At 43.4% G+C, this 19,638-nt stretch overlaps 1 protein-coding gene across 3 annotated transcripts in view; it reads right to left on the reverse strand.

Annotated features, from left to right (window-relative positions):
* The window catches only part of CDK17 (cyclin dependent kinase 17), a 75,932-nt gene extending 59,627 nt beyond the window's left edge, over positions 1-16,305 (reverse strand). Inside the window, exon 1 of one of the 3 annotated variants that reach the window (XM_035126752.3) lies at positions 15,734-16,305. The gene's annotated coding sequence lies outside the window, so the exon portion shown is untranslated. Of the gene's footprint in view, positions 1-15,056; positions 15,164-15,733 lie in introns of those variants that run through there. The other 2 variants (XM_060279710.2, XM_088651890.1) reach the window with 2 other exon arrangements.
* Positions 16,306-19,638: the final 3,333 nt, after the last annotated feature.

Raw genomic sequence — 19,638 nt, forward strand, 5'->3', positions numbered from 1 at the left:
CACTGGCACCTTCCCCTGGATCATTCTCCCAGGGCAGTCTCGAGCAGGTCAGGCGCCCTGGCGCTGAGGGGCGGAGATCGCTCCGGCGCCCCCGCCCTCGCAGCGTGAAGCATGGCTTCCACGCGGCTTCGTCGCGCAGCGCCCTGCCTACCAGCCCGACGCCCTGGCGCCCCCGGGACTCTACCTAGAGCCGGCCCTGCATTCTCCTGTCCCCCTGCCTCTTCTGCTCACCCCATGGACTCCTGCCTACCCTGACATGTACACGGTACTTGATCTCAACAAAATAGATCATTTATTACAGGTAACAAGCTCTAGCTGCTGACTAATAAAAACCAGAGGGAGTACCGGTACATGTACTGCTGTTCTTCCTCACACTACTGTAGATTAGACTAAGCACAAGATGGCACACTGGTAGAAATATGGTGGTCTTGGGCTAGAATTTGTAAGCACTATCACCGTAAGCTAGGTATCAATCTTTATGTTTGCAGGGCCTGTGATAAAATTTTCTACCCTGTGAAGGAAGTTTCCCTAAAGGACATTTAGCGATGAAGTGAATTGCAGAAAAGACAGAAACTGGGTCATATGTGGAAAGAAGTGGTAGCCGGGGAGGGGGTATAAACAGGAGGGAATGAAAATGTATAAACAGGGTGGGAGAGACTAAAAGTAATATGGTGTGATGAAAATAAATAAACCAAGACACTTCAGAAACTGATCGGAAACCCAACTAGCACATGAAATAAACAATTAATAGAACACTTTCTCTTTCCTTTTACTGCCACAAGCTGAAGCACAGAATTAAGGTTACCCTAGTTTCTACAGAAGACTAGAATTGTTCAACTAAGTTTATATTTTGGTATGAGCTTTTGTGTGCATGCACACTTCTTCAGATACCTGAAGAAGTGTGCATGCACACGAAAGCTCATACCAAAATATAAACTTAGTTGGTCTTTAAGGTGCTACTGAAGGAATTTTTTTATTTTGCTTCGACTCAGACCAACACGGCTACCTACCTGTAACTAGAATTGTTCAGATTTTCATTCCTTGCCTTAAAATCATCCTAACCTTGTGCCTTTGCTTTTAACTGAGGTTTATTTTTTCCCCTTGTAAATGAATAGTATTTAAGTTCATGCATGCATATTAAGCTCAAGACACACCACACTCCCTATTTGCAAGCATTCAAGTTTATAACAACACTGTTTTGAAACAGAAAAATCACTTTGCTAAATAGTTCACAAATGTTATAGTAGCCTAATCGTATTTACATGCCACCCTTGTTCACTTTCTCACAAAAGCCTGATACTTGGAAACAACATAAACAGAGGCTTCTTTATTCATCATGTAAAACATTATTTCAAAAGCAAGCAGACAAAGTGCAGCCCTGACTGCAGACGGCATTAATGAGGAGATACTGCTGACGATAGCAGCAAGTTCTTCAGGGGATTGGTTTCCCTCTCAAGTACTGCCAGAAGATTCTGTTAAATGAGCAGTGAAAATACTGAATAAAGTATTTATGATTTACACAACATAAATCATATGCTGATACTCCTGACATGAATTTGTAACAAGCCCAGTGTGCATTAAGCCAGCATGGGAAGCGTGCCATGGAAAGGGTTTTACTCCTTGCATGTGCTTCAGCATATGCAAGGGGAAAGTTACACTTCTTTGTGATGCACTATTTTCAGTCCGTCATATAACCCAAAATGTAATTGTCTTCTAATGTAATTCTACCAAAATAAGCTTCTTCTGATTTCCACAAGACATCTTTTGGGTGAAGCTGTTTAATCTTCTCATTCTTTGCAACTGGTTACAGATTCCAAAAAGCTTAGTAAAATTTGTATAGTGTTCTCTGCCCCCCCCCCCTCAATAAAAAACAGAAACAAACAGATCCTCAAGACAACTGTCAGAACTACAGTATGTGCTTAGCAAAGCAAGTTAATGCATCAATTAACTAGTTAACTTATATTGAAGACCCTACATTTATGCAACTTAATAATGACTGTTATACCTCTCAAAAATCTAGTGGAAATAAATGACATCTACACTAAACAAACAAGAAATTTAACCCACTCCGTCCAGTTCTTTGTCCCGCCCCCATTCTTCCTTGTCTGTGCCAGAAACAGTAATGCCATTAATGAGGGGTGATAGTCAATCATGGCAATTTGCTCAATAATGTTACAGCCTGCTTCATTAAATGTTTCATAATGTGGACTTTGAAATTTTAAATCCAACATTCTTAAACACCTAATCAGTTCTACAAAGAACAAAGCTCCTAAGAAACTTATGACCCTGGTCTTGCTTCTAAGGACATGAAGTGCACAAATGCTCTCATGCCACTGAAGAGCTGGGATTCAAATGACAGGAGCCCTTTCTTTAAAACATATGTGGGGGAATTATAGAAATAAAATAAAGAATCACTTGGGGGAGGGGGTAAACAGCAATCAGCTTCCTTCAGGTTTTTCAGAGATTCTTTGAGGAAAAGATATTCTTCATTGGGTGAATTGCCTTGCTTATTTCGGTTCTTTATCCCCTTTCCCCAAAGTTGCCTACTGAAAGAATGGCGTATGCCTGCAGTCAAGCGTAGGGCAAGAACTTCAGGCTTAATTAGCTGCTGGCTTATTAAACAATCTATGGCCTTTTAAACTTTGAAGGGTTTTGATTTTGTTTGTTATCATGTTATGTATTTTTGTGTTTTTATTCTGTAAACTGCTCTGTGATCCTCGAATGAAGAGCGGTATAGAAATTTAATAAACAAACAAACTACTGTATAGAGGCGTTGTGCTACAGATTTCCAAGGGAACTTAACAGGGTTATTATAACGGGGTAACTGATCAAAATTCTCTATAAACTGGTGATGAGTGAATAGAGGTCTTGGTATTTACCAGGGGTGGGGAACCTGTAGCTCCCAAATTTTGTTGGACCAAAACTCCCATCAGCCCAACCCAGCATGGCGAATGGTCAAGAACGATGGGAACTCGATGGGAACTGCAGTGCATACACAGGTTTCCCACCTCTGCTCGACACCAGCTCTGCTACAAAAATGATCACACTTATCCCTACTGTGAAAACACTATGGTTAGGCTGCAATAATGCACTCCTTGTAGGACTGCCCTTGAAAAGTGTTTGGAAAAAACAACTGGTCCAAAATATAGTGGCCAAACTTTCAAGAGGAATTTTCTTCGCAGAGCATGTAACTTCTATATTATATCAACTCTACTGGCAACCAACCGAAGACCTAAATGGGTTTGGGTAAAAATATCTGAAGCACCAGTTGATCTCATGTTTGCCTCTACCTGCAGTCTGGTCAACATCTGATGCCCTGCTCCATGTTACCTGCCTTTAAAATGAGTCAGGGATACACAACAAACTACGCTTTTTCAGTGTAGCACAGCAATTATGGAATTCTTGCTTAAGGCAGGCCTCCCTGGTTTGGTCACAGCCTTTCAGTAAGTATTTACAACCTCCCTCTTTAAAATGTTTTTGGGTACTGCTGATGCTATACTGTTTCCATATGATGATGGTGCTTTTATGCATTTCTTCTTGTATTTATTTCAAAGCTGGCTTAGGAGTCCCTCAGGACCAAAATTATATAAAATAATTTCTATAGGCTGAACCTTTCTAAAACACCTATACAAGGTTTGCTAATTTATTTATAAATATTTGTATACTGCTATATCATTTTTAATAAAAAAAAATCAAACCAATTTACAGCAATAAAAACATAAAACCATACAATTGCAAATTGTGGTATCGGGAGGGATGCAACCAGCCATAGCAAAAGAGGTCATACAGAGAGCACAGTGGGACTTAAATTTAAGCATGTATAGGAGAGTAACACCTACTGAACGTCATGGCTGAGCAGGGATTTGAACCCTGGTCTCCCAGGTCCTGGGACCCAGGTGGCGCTGTGGGTTAAAGCACAGAGTCTAGGGCTTGCTGATCAGAAGGTCGGCGGTTCGAATACCTGCAATGGGGTGAGCTCCCGTTGCTCAGTCCCAGCTCCTGTCCACCTAGCAGTTCGAAAGCACATCAAAGTGTAAGTAGATAAATAGGGACCGTTCCGACGGGAAGGTAAACGGCGTTTCCATGCGCTACTCTGCCAGAAGCAGCTTTGTCATGCTGGCCATATGACCCGGAAGCTGTCTGCGGACAAACGCCGGCTCCCTCGGCCTCTAGAGCGAGATGAGCGCCGCAACCCCAGAGTCGGACACGACTGGACCTGATGGTCAGGGGCCCCTTTACCTTTACCTCCCAGGTCCTAGTACTGTACTAGGTAAAGGTAAGGTAAAGGACCCCTGGACGGTTAAGTCCAGGCAAAGGCGACTATGGGGTGTGGCACTCATCTCACTTCAGGCCTCTAGTCACTACACTACACTGGCTCTCACTGAGGAAACCATGTGTTTCTACCTGCAAAGTTTGAGATTTAAGAAGGGTGAAAATCAGACAGATCTCCCTTTCTGATCCCCCACCCGCAGGAGAGAAGCTTCTTCTGCTTGCTTACTTATGCAAATTGTACAACAATGGAAAGGTTCCCTCTGACTCTCAGCATATCAAAAGGCTTCCTGAAGGGGAACACTTCAGTCACAGATGGAGCTGCCCTAGGTTCTCCCACCCAGGAGAGGATATCTCAACTTGTAGCAAAGGGGTGCTCCTGAGAAAGCGTGATGCTGATGGGGAACATCATGCCTGGGGGCCAAATGTAGCCCTCTAGACCTCTATGAGGCCCTTGGGACTCTCCCCCAACCACACTCACTTTCCAGCCACCGCCCTCGCCAGTCCTCCTTGGCTGTTCTTATTGGCTAGAATGTGTCCTTGAATTCTGATGACACTTCTGGCTTGGCTGGATGTAGGGCAGAGAGGGATGTAGGGCAGAGACAAGTCTACCGTACAGAGGCATGTGCATGTGACCCCCAGAAGTTTGCAGAGAAGGAAAAGTAGCATTCAGGCTGAAAAAGGTCCCATTCCCCCACTGGCCCCTTGCAGCGGTGGAGGAAGCCTCTCGGGCACCTGGGGCAGTGTGCCTAGGGGCGGGGCAAACCACTCATAGCAGCAGGGCGCCCGGCGCCCATAGAGATGGAACGGGTCACTTGGCATCATGTGCCATCCCTATGGGCGGGCGCCGCGGAACACGGCATCCCTATAGGTGCGAGACACTGAGCCCATAGGGACAAGGCGCGGCTGCGGCACCCATATAGACGGGGCGCATGGCGCCCATATGGGACGGGGCGCCCATAGGAACAAGACGTAGTGCCCATAGGGACAAGACGTGGCACGCGGCACCCATAGGGACAGGGCGTGCAGTGGGGGGGCCACAGTGGGGAGGCAGCAGGTGGACAGCACAGAGCCTGTGGGTGCCGAGACGCATGGCTCGTGCGCACTGCAAGCCCCGAGGTGACGTGTGCCACCCGCCATTTCGTCATCCCTCGTTAGGGTGGCACCCAGGGTGGGCTGCACCCCCCTTCATACGCCCACGGCCCTTTGGGGCCAAAGTCTAGTCTACACCCTCACCTAAAAAAAAAACTCCCATGGCTGATGATGCCAGGAAAATGGCTCGAGGCCCGTCAGCAAACACAAACCTCCAATTTTCTATTTAATGGTAGTTTATTTAATCATGTTGCATAGTCCTAATGGTGTTGACCTGTTGTTTTTAAAGGGTTCACCCTTCATTTAATTGAAAACTCAAATAGATATTCATTTTCCTAACTTCCTTAGGAAAGGGAACAGAGGTTGATGCCAACAGGATGTAGGAGAAAGCTTTTTCAAAGAAAGACTACAGCAAGTTTTTTCACATCAATGCAAATGGGACACTTGTGCTTAGACTAAGATACAACACCCTTACGTGACCATGGACAGGAGCAGAATAGAGACAGAAGGTACGTTAAAATTATCCATGCGTTCTTAGAGAGGGAGAAGCTGATGATTGCCAATATGAGCATAATTCTCATCTTTGGTATTTATCTGAAAGACTAGGAAACTAGCACTGTAACAGAGCATCAGGATTCACATCTTGATCCCTGTTGAACTCTGGAATAAATTCCACATTCCTGCTGACTCACAGCAGGAGGTGACTCTCATTAACTTTACAAACACACACACAAACACACAGTAAAGAGAGATGGAAAGGAGTGCCTGCACAGTTTGCATGGATTAGACTTAGAACCTTCCTGTGAGAATAGCCAATCAATGTGACACAACAAAAAATAAGCAGTACTGTACAGTGGTACCTCGGATTACAAACATGTTGAGTTACAAACACTTCGGGTTACAGACTCCGCTAACCTGGAAGTAGTACCTCAGGTTAAGAACTTTACTTCAGAATAAGAACAGAAACTGCACGGCGGCGGCAGCAGAAGGCCCCATTAGCTAAAGTGGTACCTTAGGTTAAGAATGGTTTCTGGTTAAGAATGGACCTCCGGAACGAATTAAGTCCGTAGCCAGAGGTACCACTGTAATGTTAACTATAAAGGTAAATGGACCCCAGTCGTGACTGACTCTGGGGTTGCGGCACTCATCTCGCCTTATTGGCCGAGGGAGCCGGCGTACAGCTTCCAGGTCATGTGGCCAGCATGACTTCTGGCGAACCAGAGCAGCACACGGAAACGCCGTTTACCTTCCCGCTGTAGCGGTACCTATTTATCTACTTGCACTTTGACGTGCTTTTGAACTGCTAAGTTGGCAGCAGCTGGGACCGAGCAACGGGAGCTCACCCCGTCATGGGGATTTGAACTGCCGACCTTCTGATCGGCAAGCCCTAGGCTCTGTGGTTTAACCCACAGCGCCACCCGCGTCCCTTAATATTAACTATAGATGAGTTCAAAAAGGAACTCCAAAAATTTTGTCATTTAGAAAAGGCAGACAGTTTGGCATATCCAGGAAGTGTTAGACCAGGGACACCTAAAATCAAGACTACGGCTGCATTCAGACAGCATTTTATTCCGTTTCCCCAATGCTGTCTTGCTTGTTAATTTCCACATTTTCTGTGTTCTTTCACAAGACATAAAAGCCACTTCTGGAAGTCCAGTGGAATCTACCAAAAGTCTAGCACCAACTCTCGTGTTAACTTCTTCCAGGGGGGGAAATCAATTTGCAATCCTTTTATTTTCTAATGGGAGTTTTGCATTGTAATTTCATGTGGCAAAATTTGGGTCAGTGTTCCAGCATATAGTTCCTTCCAGCTACTTAAATTTTAGTGGTATATAGATAAAAAAAAAGGCACAGATCCATTATCACAACAAGCGCTGTGGTGTAAAAAGAATGTTAGAAATTAGGACAGCAGTGCTAGCATTATAACCAGGAGAACTACCAGTAACACAATAATTGCCGCGTCTGAATACAGCCTGAGGCTGCTGTAAGCTAACCAGGAAGTCACCACCATTGAATTCAATAGGCTATACCTCTTGAGTAGACATGGTTCAGACTGCACTGAAACTTCAAGGCCTCAGAATCTACCTCATAAGGGCCCAGTTCAATCACCATGTTGGTTCCATGCAAACTGAAGTTTACAGATCATGAGCCAGACTTAGAAAAACGCTCCTACCCTCTCTGGCACCAATTCCTATTCCGTTCTTCTGTCAGAGGTGCATCTGCACCAACACTTTAATTGGACAGAGTGTTAATCACTTAATGAATGAGTTATCTATATTTTATGATGTTTTAATAATTGTATTGTACAGATGCATAGTATATATTTTTATATGTTTATAAAACATATAAAGTGTCATGCTGTCATGCTGGCCACATGACCTGGAAGCTATACGCCGGCTCCCTCGGCCAATAATGCGAGATGAGCGCGCAACCCCAGAGTCGGTCACGACTGGACCTAATGGTCAGGGGTCCCTTTACCCTTTACCTTAAAACATATAAAAGTGGGTGGTTTATATATGTCTGTCTGTCTGTCTGTCTGTCTATCTATCTATCTATCTATCTATCTATCTATCTATCTATCTATCTATCTATCACTCTGCAGTTGAAACTCCTAGCTTGGAAATAGCTTTCAAAGAAGCCAGGTGTTAGGTCCTTGCCTATTAGGGCTTCCTCCATGGACTGCTGCTGACCTTACTCACAGCTTCTGGTTTTGGTGGCAGATGCAGGAGGCATTAGGGGAGGCAAAGGTGTTGGAAGTCTCCCTACAGTCCACTGGCATGGTTCGCACCAGTGCAGGTGTAGTAGTGCTGACCTTCTTGAAGGGAAGGCAGCATATGAATGTAATAAATGTGCTCACTTCGGCAACAAAAGAGCAAACTGCTACTAAGACTGGCAAGAGAAGGACGTGAGCAATTGGTGCCAGAGTGGGAAGGGTGTGTGCATTCCCAAGGCTGGCTCCCAGATTGCAAACCATGGTTTGGAAGGACTTTTTTTAAAGTTACCTTCCGGAATCCTGTATTCATGGAATAAAACTGCAAAACCCTACACCAGTCTGGACTACAACGTCCTTCGGCCCCAGCCAATATAGTCAATGAACAGGAACAAGTTGTAGTCCAAACCATGTTGCGGACGCCAGGTTGGGGAAGCCTAGCCTAGGCAGATTACCCTGAGATCACCACCTGAGACCCTTATTTGGGTACGTCCTCCGTGAGAGTTCTGGAGGGTGGCAACATGAGAATGGGCCTTTTCTGCAGTGGCTCCCCATTTGTGGAACACTCTCCCCAAGGAGGTTTGGCTGGTGCCTTCATTAGACACCTTTAGGTGCCAGGCGAAAACATTCCTCCTTGACCAGGCCTTTGGCTGATGGACATCCAATGCCCTTTTAAATGTATTATGAAAGGGGGGTGTATTGGGTTGTCTTTGTTCTTAATTTTATTATGTAGTTTGTGTTTTTTTTTAATATTGTAATCTTATGTTGTGAACCACCTTGAGATCTATTGGTATAGGGAGGTGTAGATATTTAAATCATCATCATCATCATCATATTGTACTACTTTGGCTATGTGTTTAATAAAATATTGAATTCTTGCATTGCGAAAAACGAAGATTATGGTGAAAAGTGAAAAACATGAATTGCAAAAAAAAACCCAGAGCTTACAGAACAAAACAGACTTCAGATATGAAATCAGCACGTTGAAATTAGGTTAGAACAACTGCAGGTGTCAATGCAACAAAAATTTTGTTCCCCAGTGAGCCAAAATTCTTTGAAGGAATGGCAAGATGCAAATAGGCGTATAAGACGACTGGGTGTATAAGACGACCCCCAACTTTTCCAGTTAAAATATAGAGTTTGGGATATACTCGCCGTATAAGAAATACAACCCGGTGTATAAGACAACCCCCGATTTTGAGATGATTTTCCTGGGTTAAAAAGTAGTCTTATATGCAGGAATATACAGTAAATGGGTAAAAGTAGCAAGATGTACAACAACCTTAGGAAATTAGCTCGTAAAACAGAAGAATGAAACAGTTCTGAAAAGATGCTTCATCCTCAAAACAGCCTTTATCAAGGTCTCTCCTCTCCCAGCCAGGCTCCTTTTACATGTTGTTTGTTTCAAGTAACTGAGGGTTTTTCTCTGTGATAGGTTGTCCACTTCTAGTCTTGCTACGCAAAGTGCATGTTGCTAAGAAATGAGGTGGCTTCCAATTTGGAAAATCCATTACAGAGCAACAAACATACATAGCATTGGAAATAATTTGCAGCAAAACTCAGTGCTTTCTAAAGCGTTAAGCTAGCTATTATTATGTTACAATGGGCCTGATTAACCACTTTATCTCATAATACTTATTATATGAGAGAGTTGTGTGATTCATATCCAAACAAAAAGCATTACATAGGTTCTAAGTGCAAAGCAGACCATATTGCACTGGAAAAATAAATTTGTGGGGGAAACATATACAGAAAAAATGTTTGAAAAGTGGATTCGTTCGTAAAGGAAATTCAGGGTGTGTCTAGATTAAGAAAACCTGTGCTGCCAGTAAACAAAAATTTAAAGGAAATGACTGAAGCTCTGTAATTTGGTGACTAAAAAAAATGGGCTGGACAAAACAAATACAAAAATCACCTCAAAATCTTTCACTGACAAAACTGAAACATATAACCATCATCAAATCCTCTACCTAGAAACAGTTCTTCTGCTTTATAAACAACTACAAGTATGTAATTATAACTAATCATAAAGCATATTCAGCAGCAGTATACAGTGGTACCTCGGTTTATGAACTTAATCCGTTAACAAAGTCCATTCTTAAACCAAAACTGTTCTAAAACCGAGCCTAATGAGGCCTCCTGCCGGCGGTGCCCTTCCACCATTCAGATTCTGTTCTTAGACTGAGGTAAGGTTCGCCAACTGGGACACTACTTCTGGTTTTGCGGAGTTCATAAACGAAATCGTTCGTAAATAGGACTGTTCTTAAACCGAGGTACCACTGTATATTAAGAAGCAGAGTTATATATTCCAGTTAATTTAAATGAGAAGCAGAAAAGCAAAATTATGTAACTCCTACAAATTAGCAATCTTAAAGGCACGTGTGCTGGTCTAGAACGAACCCCAATCATTAATCCGCCATCTCATTAAAGGTTCACAAGCAATTTAAAAACCATGCTTTTTAAATCCTCCAATAAAATAGTAATTGCATGGATTTTAGGCCCAATTAAGTACAGCTACCATAATTCCACATGTATATACTTCTTATGGTTGTGCTGCTTTGATTCCTTTTTATGCTAGGAACTACAGAGGAGGGCCATATTTGTTTCCCAAGTTAGAAATAACGGCATAGTTTCTTATTTCCCTTATCAGGTTCTAAATGGGTACTATCATATTCCTTACATTTTTACTCTCATACTGTTGGGCAATGAAAAGCAATTACAGCACAAATACTCCACTGCAAATGAATAATATACTCAGGCAAACTGCACAATGTTCGAAAGTTTGTCATTCATTCATTCATTTATTGCTTCATTCATTGCTTTGCTTGCATATCCCACCTCCTGGCCCTCCTCATGTAATTCCCACAAGAAACCTGTGAGATAGGTTAGGCCAGGCATCCCCAAACTGCGGCCCTCCAGATGTTTTGGCCTACAACTCCCATGATCCCTAGCTAATAGGACCAGTGGTCGGGGAAGATGGGAAATGTAGTCCAAAACATCTAGCGGGCCAAAGTTTGGGGATGCCTGGGTTAGGCTGAGAGGCCGTAACTGGTCCAGTGAGCTTCATGGCAAAGTGGGGATTCGAACCCTGGTCTCTCAGCACTTGGTCAGACACTCTAACCACTATACCACACTGGCTCACTAAAGAATCACAAACTTGCATCCCACATTGCTAAGCAAAATAGACAAAAATATTTCTCCACAATGTTGGATAAATTGTGGGAACGAAGGAACATTTATACATATGTGGTGGAAATGCCCATCGATTAAAAACTTCTGGCTAAAAGTACTTCAGGAAATGGAACAAATTAAATCTCAATCGATCAATTTAGATCCCAAAATAGCACTGCTTTCTATATTTGCAGATGAAGCACAAAGTCTTAGAGACAAAGACTTAATTGTACATCTTATAACTGCAGCACGTCTTGCTGTTGCTAGACACTGGAGGACATTAAACGTGAACCTATATGAAGTTTGGTATGCTTATGTCTGGGAATTAATTTTGATGGAAAAGTTAACAGAAAGGGTACGTGAAAGAAAACGTGAGAAACTATAACTTTTACAAAACATGGTCCTCCTTTATTACATATGCATCAAAGAAAGAACATGCATTTAAACCACCTAAGACACATGGGAGCATGTGCAATGATATTTTTAAAACCAGCAACTGTAGAAATATTTCTTTTAGTTGATTATATTACTAATGCAATTACCTGGACGTAGTTGGGGCTGTTTTTTTGGGGGGGGATAGGGGGAAACTGAATTTGTTTGCTTGTATTTGATTATATGTTGTTCTTATATTCAACAAATAAAATATTTAAAATAAAAATGGATCATACCAAAGAAAGAATTCCATATTGTCTAATCTTTCTAATAAACACTATAAAACTGTATATTACAGTACTGGACTACCGGACACTCTTCTTAATAAAAAACAACTTAATAAGATGTTAAGTTTTTTTCTGCTTTAACTTTTAAATGCCTGCTGAGACCTTTTCTATTTTGCCAGATTATTATATTTTTGTTGTAAACTGCTTTGATTCCTTTCTCTTTTTTTACGAAATAGTGTTTTATAAATATTTTTTCTAAATATATAAATAAAACAAGGTTCTCAAAATATTTAAAATCTAAGTTTTCTTCTTTGAGGACAGGCTATAGAGCATGTGCTTTACATGCATAGAGTCCCAGGGTCAATCCCTAGCATCTCCATGTAGGGAGAAGAATAAAACTACAATATTTTCATTATCCAGACATTGGTCATCCCACCTCCTAGCTAGATGTATGCTATAATGGACTTATTGAGGCACATAACATATCTGTAAGGGAAGATGACAAACGTACACAAGAATCCTTTAAGAGGCCAAAGGAAAGTAGAAGACAAAAGTTCATACCAACAGAGAAAGCTAGGTGGGGGAAGCAGAGGAAACAGGGATCAATTATGAAAAGTTCTGGAGAAGGCAGGCTGGCTTTGGAAATTGGAAGGGTTGCTAATGCTATATCTATCAGCACATGGTACAGATCAATCGAAATCAAAAGCAGACCCAGGTATTCCATAAAATGAAGTAGCATCTGATAAATATAAAGTACGCTCACATGCACTTTTCATTCTATTTAGCAATGTTTACCTGGCTTACTTCTGAGTCAACATATATAGGGTTGCAATGTGAATTAATGACCGAAAATACAATCCACTGTATAATTTTAGAAGTTGAGGTATCTGCTCAGTGAATCCGCAAACTGTTAATATTCAAGGCTACCATATTTTGAGTGAAGGAAAAATAGGCAAACTATTTTCTAAAAATAACAGAGCAAATATTTCTCCTGGTTCTCAATGGTTCTTTTATTTTACCCCCTGAGGAATTTTAAATATGAAACACTTAGGCATGAGTACTGCTTGCTATTTTTCATGGATGCTTCATACTGTATTTCAGTTATAGGCATGGAAAAAAACACATGTAACACCCAAAAAATGGTCATGCAGAAGATGATCATGCAATAACTGACATGAAGTCAGAAATCCAGGACTAGCACATTCAGAAATCAATGGAAATATTTGTGAAAACAAGCAAGAAAGCAATTCACCCGAAGCCATTAACTCTAGCCATCATATTAAAAGTGATGTCAGATACTCCAAAGATTCTAATCTGCTTGCTTCTAGAATAGACATATTAAGTCCCTGATCCTCTGTTGTCAGGATCTTTGCCATCAATTTCAATAAAAGTGATATTCTCCCTAGCACCCCCTCATACATCATACCCTTTTTCTCATTTCAAGAGAAGAGACAAATATAGCAATCCAAATGAATTACTAGGAAGTAGGCCTCACTGAATAAACATGCTTTGGGTTGTGCTGGAAGATGAGTGAACAATCCACACCCTCATTCCACCTTTTTACTGTACAGTACTTATATTTATCCTAAACAAGTGCTGGACTTGAACTACTAGTAGAGTTGTGGCAGTTTTCACATTTGTCCTTGCCTTGCTAGACAGCTTGGAATCTTCAGCCTTTCTTAATCATTAATCTGCTTTTGCAGAAGAAGAGAGGTTCTTCGGTCATCTAGCTCAAAATCTTTTGCAAGTTTCATACTGCAGCTAAACTGAAATACAGTATGGCAGGGGGCCAGCATGCTGCAGTGAACAGAAGGTGCAGCTTTGACACGCAGAAAGCAAGTTCAGGTTTCTGTTCAGCCAAGAAGTTCAGGTATTAAGCTTGTTACACTCAAGTAATTTTGTTATTTAAATGAACTTGGGGTTGCCTATAGGGGTGTATACTCAATAGGGTGCTGCAGCTGGCCAGCCAATCGTAGCTTCCTAATTAGCATACCCTTATGTTCTACGTACTTACCACACTTTTTTAGGTATATCCCTTTAAAAAATCTGCTGTGAACAAGTTTATTTTTATCCATATCACTGGGTGGTATCTGATGCCTTAATAAAATAGGAAGGAAATTCCCATTCTCTTCCCATTTTATCGTAATATCACCAGTGCAACAGAAATTAAACTTCAAACTGCCTTTTTTAAGAAGGAAAACATACCAAGGAACAAAATCAACTCAAAGCTAAGGGTTACAACCCATTTAAAAAGCACTTCACTTTCCATTTTAAGGAACAGCAGATCAATCCATTATACATTCATTACAACAGTGGAATGCAATCTATGCATAATTCCAGATACACGCATTCAAATATGTACAAGCATATGTTCACATTGGCATACACATACTCACACTTTCATTTTAGTTTGAGTGCACTACACAAATAAGGAGAAAGAATTCTGAATAGAAATATCTGGCTCTTGTTTCTCTCTTACTTTATCCTTAAGGTCTTTAGAACGCTGGCATACAGCTGATATAAACAAGACGCCAACTGAGTTTTAAAGAACTTGAACATTCTCTGCTGCTACCCAAACTGTTGCAATAAAAAGAATAAGCAGGCGCTCAAGGCCAGCCAAAGAGCAGAAAGAAGCTAATCCGTTTCTAAAAACCCTACAGTGTGATGTTTTCTACATAATCTCAAATGGTGATTCATACCAAGTAGGCTCCACTGTTCTTGCAGAACAGGCTATTTTACTCACACTGAATATGTGACATTACAGAGGAAGGGGGGCTTGCTGGCTAGAGAGAGGTCACCGAGGTTCAGGGTCAGTAAGTGTTTCGTATATCCTGTCATTTAAAAAGCGCTCCGGGACAGAAGTGGGAGGAGACAGAAAGAAAGGGGGGGAAAGGCGAGGAACCCGAGGAATGTTAAGAGAATGACAGAATGTGCCACTGCTGCAGGAGATCATATATAGAGCAATGGTCAGGAAATAAACACCGCGACCATCCTGAGAGTTGGATCTCAGGAAATGCACAGTATCAGGGCATCCATCCCATTTTGTTCACGGGGCCTAAGCTAATAGGGCACACTATTTAAAAAACAAAACAAAACAGACCTTTTCCCTCCTTCTTTTCCAGCCGCCGCCCGCACTGCCCCCCACACACACTCACAAAGAAGAGAGCAATACTTAATCCTTCCGTGTCGTGATAACCCCCTCCTGCCTTTATCAGCACAGCTTTTCACAGCTGACACCGACACCAGAAAGCCGCGCGCCAGCAAAAGCCACCCAGACCCCTCCGGGGGAGTCCTTGACAGGATGCGCAGCCCGGAAATGCGGGAGAACCCGGGATCGTGTGTGTGTGTGTGTGTGTGTGTGTGTGTGTGTGAGAGAGAGAGAGAGAGAGAGAGAGAGAGAGAGAGAGAGAGAGAGAGAGAGAGAGAGAGAGAGAATCCGAACCCTTAAATCCCGCCGGGGGAGATCCGAGCGCCCGGAAGGGGAGCCAGGGCGACCCCAAAACATCGCCACCACGTCCCATCCCTCCCACGCAGTCGCAGTCCCGACTTTATCCCTCTCTCCCTGTCCATCCTGGAGGGAAAGAGGAAGAAAGTCACAGATCCCAAGTCCCCCTTCCGCATCTATACGTAGGTGTTTTGGATCTGGTAAGAGACAGTCGAGGGATCTTGAAAAAACAGAAGCTTGCTCTTTCCCACCAGGTGGGATTCCCCCCCCCCGAGATCTCCCGACCCCATCGCCCCAAACCTCCGCGGCGCCTCCCCACCCCCTGAACTCCCCGCCAGGCCCTTGACCCGCGCGCACCGGAGACAATGAGGAGCGCCCCCAACTCACCAGCAGCAGTAGCAGCAGCAGAGGGTCTTTGCCGCTCCGGGACTTGGGGGTGGCTCTTGCCCTGCCCTCGGCTCCCTCCTTCTGGGCACGCTGCAGCCGCCGCCGCCTCCTCGGTAGCCGAGCCCCCCGCCCACCAGTGCCAACAACGCCGCCGCCGCCCAGGAGCCGCTTCCTGTTCTCTGGGCTGCCTGTGCCGCGGGAGGGCCTCCGCGGGCGCCTTCCCTTCCCGACGCAGGAGAGTCACGGCATCCCGCCAGCCAACATGGCTGCTCCCCGGGGGTTCGCTCCTCACGGCCGCCGCCGCTGCCGCTGCCGCTGCCGCGCTACTTCCTTTGCTACGCCGCGGTGCGACTCCGGATGCTGCTGGGCCGACTCCGCTCGCCAAATGGGGAGCGAGCGCGACGGAGGCACGAGCAGTCGCACAGACCGGAGCCAGCGCGACAGCTAGCGGCCGGCGAGGGAGCTGCAGGCGCGGCCTCCCTGAGTGCTCCGCGTCGCCAAGCCTGCGTGGAGCAGCGGCGGGAGGAGTGGCGACGGTGCGCCGCTCTCCGCTCGTCTCTCTCCTCGGGACTGTTAACGCAAACGCGGAGGGAAGGCGCTTCCTCGCTGCCCTTCCCTCTCCGTTGCCAGGGCTGAGGCATTCAGGTTGCGTTCCTGCTGCCGTGTTTTGTTTATTCTTAAACCTTATTTGCCAACGGTGCATATTTACCATCAGGCTTCTTACCTGTCCCTGGGAGGGGGGGATGTCTGCTCCTTCCTCCCTTCCTCCCTTCCTTCTTTCCTATTTTGTTGCTGAGAATAATCTGGAAGCTTGTTCTAACTTTTTATTTTTGCATTATGCATATTAAGTGCTCACAACCCTTGATACAAATGTTTTTCTGGATTGCTTTTCTAGTTCAAGATGCGGTGGAAATGGGTATGTTTTTAATACACAAATTCAGAATCTCTCAGCTCACATTCCTGCATGGCCTGTGTTTTGTAGCAACACAGCCTTGGTGGAATAACATAGATCCAAGGCTCAGGTTTTCCGCAATGTAGGATCATTGTCAAATATCCTGTGCTTTGGGACATCATCATCGCACAAACCCTGGGATCCAAGGTACAGCTAGGCATTGTTTTTATGTAAAGGCACTCAAATGCACTGTCATTCACATCCTTCATGGAGTACGCCATGAAAATCAAGTCGCTGGGTGGTCATGGTGGGGCAGAGACATGGATCAGAAGCATATCTCATAGCTGATTCTCGTGATTTCCACAGGAAGTTCCTCCAAACCATGCCATGAGAGTACCAACAACAGTTGCATCACACTGTGGTGTTGCCACAGTGCGAAAATGGAGCAAGGTAGCTCCACCACCACCACAACGCTACAAAAACTATTAGAACTTAACTCAGATTTTACTTATTTCAAATACTTTTATACTGCTTTTCTGTGAAACACCATGGCAGTGTAAAACGTAAAGGTAAATGTACCCCTGACCGTTAGGTCCAGTCGTGGACGACTCTGGGGTTGCGGCACTCATCTCGCTTTACTGGCCGAGGGAGCCGGCGTACAGCTCATGTGGCCAGCATGACTAAGCCGCTTATGGTGAACCAGAGCAGTGCACAGAAATGCTGTTTACCTTCCCGCTGGAATGATACCTATTTATCTACTTGCACTTTGATGTGCTTTCGAACCGCTAGGTGGGCAGGAGCTGGGACCAAGCAACGGGAGCTCACCCCATCACGGGGATTCGAACTGCCAACCTTCTGATCGGCAAGCCCTAGGCTCTGTGGTTTAGACCACAGCGCCACCGCGTCCCGCCATGGCACCATGGCAGTGTACAATAGATTAAAAAACAGTGAAAATTAAAATAAAAAAACACCATGCCAAAACATAACAAACAATATCTTTAAAATGCCAAATTTAAAAAGCTTTGTCTTGACGCCTTTTCCAAAAGCAAAAAGAGTGGAGACCAATTATAGCTCCGGAGGAAGCATACTCCACAATTTGAGAGCAACATGGGAGAAAGCCCTCTCATGCACACCTATGCTTCTCTGTGTGGGTGGGTATCCTCAAAAGGGCATCCTGCAGATCTTAATAAATGGATAGGAAAGTAATGGATAGGCCACCCCTTAGATAATCAGGTCCTAATCTGTTTAGGGCTATAGAGGTGATAAACAATACATTGAATTAAGCCTGGAAAACAATTGGCAACCAGTAGTTTCTTTCAATATCAGAGTACTGTGATCAAATACCAGACACCAGTTTGGCAGCACAGTACCTAGTTGTTGCTTATGGCGCCAGTTGAAGTTTCCAGATGTTCTTCAAGGTAACTTCGCACAGAGCATGTTACAATAGGTAGTCTAAATGTCAAGTGACCAAGGCATGGATAACTGTTGCCAAATCAGGCTGACTTGGGAAAAGTAGCAGCTGGTGCACTGAACATAATTGTGCAAATGCACTCCTTGCCACCACTCAGCTGAGAATTCAGGGACAGCATAGGATCAAGCAGCACACATAAACTATGAACCTGCTCTTAAAGTTATAGTGCAGTCTCTTCCAGAACAGGTTGCATTCAATCTCTGAATCTGATTTTCTAGTTAGTAACAGGACCCCTGTCTTAAATTTAATCACTGTAATACAGCCCATTATCAAACCAAGGCAGTGTTCATGGGCGTAGCCAGGACTTTTGTTGGGGGGCAGGACTTTCGTTAGGGGGGCAGAACCGATGTGATTGGTCAGCTAGTTAAGTATTTCTACTGTTTTACTTGATCTGAGAGGCAGCTGGGTATTGATTGCTTCCTTGGTATTTGATGACAATAAACAATAGAAATGAGCATTATCAGCATGTTGGAGGCATTTTCACATTTTTGGAAGACACAAAACAATGTGTGTGGTGGGGGGGTGGTAACCTGATGGATTAGATTTATCCAGCTTTTACAACAGGTCAGTGATCTGAGGCCCTAGGATAAAATTGGCACATTGAGGGATTCCATTTGTATCCAGTTGCCAATTCAGAAGAAAAATAGGAGCATAGCATCCGTAGCAAGACTAACCACAGAAGATCACTTGCCTGTGGAGCTGCAACAACACACATTCCTTTCTGAAAATGTCCCAGTAGCATAACTAATTGCACAGACACATATTTATTTGGATGGAACTGCAATTCATTCAGGATTTCTCTGACCTCTATGAGTTTGTCAAGATCTTGAAGGATTAGAACATTTAAAAAAAATGGGGGGGAGAGACTATCCTTCACTTGTATCCCTTTGCACTTTGACCTGCCTTTCTGCAGCATTTATATTTGTGATGTCATCTAGCCTCTTTCTCTGTGTTTATTTTTGGAGGTTTGAATGAGAAGCATAGTCTCAAACTCCTCAACACATTATTTACTACCGTTTCACAAACCTACCTTCCCACCCTCACTTTGTATTCTCAGCAACACTATGGTAAGGTCAGGGAGTTCAGATAAACACCTGAGATTAGGAAGTCTCTAATTTGCCAGTTTCAGTTTCAGTTTTTCTACTTCTTATTCTTCCAATCTTCCAATGAGTTTGCCTTGACTTTTTTTTTTAAGAAAGTCTTCGCAAAAGTGTGTATGTATTTTCACATCCATTTCTTCTAGGATATGCATTTGTGTGTGCAATTTTTTCCTAATATAATGTTTTTTAAACACTTTAATGCTTCAAGCAATACTTCAAACAAATAGTTAAATACTAAAATCATAGATCTATTACAGTAATTTTAAAAACAGAAGTTAAATTTTTAATAGCAAAACACTTGGGCTTCCACCTTATTCTGCTGAGGTTAGGCCCTTCCCCTTCATATATGCAGTTATAGACACATTTTTTGGTTGGAATATGGCATCGCAAAGTTCACAGAAGTGCTACTTTTGAAGGACAGCTGCATTTTTATTCAGCAAGT

The sequence above is a fragment of the Zootoca vivipara genome, chromosome 9 (assembly GCF_965207765.1).
Source record: "Zootoca vivipara chromosome 9, rZooViv2.hap1.1, whole genome shotgun sequence".
NCBI lineage: Eukaryota > Metazoa > Chordata > Lepidosauria > Squamata > Lacertidae > Zootoca > Zootoca vivipara.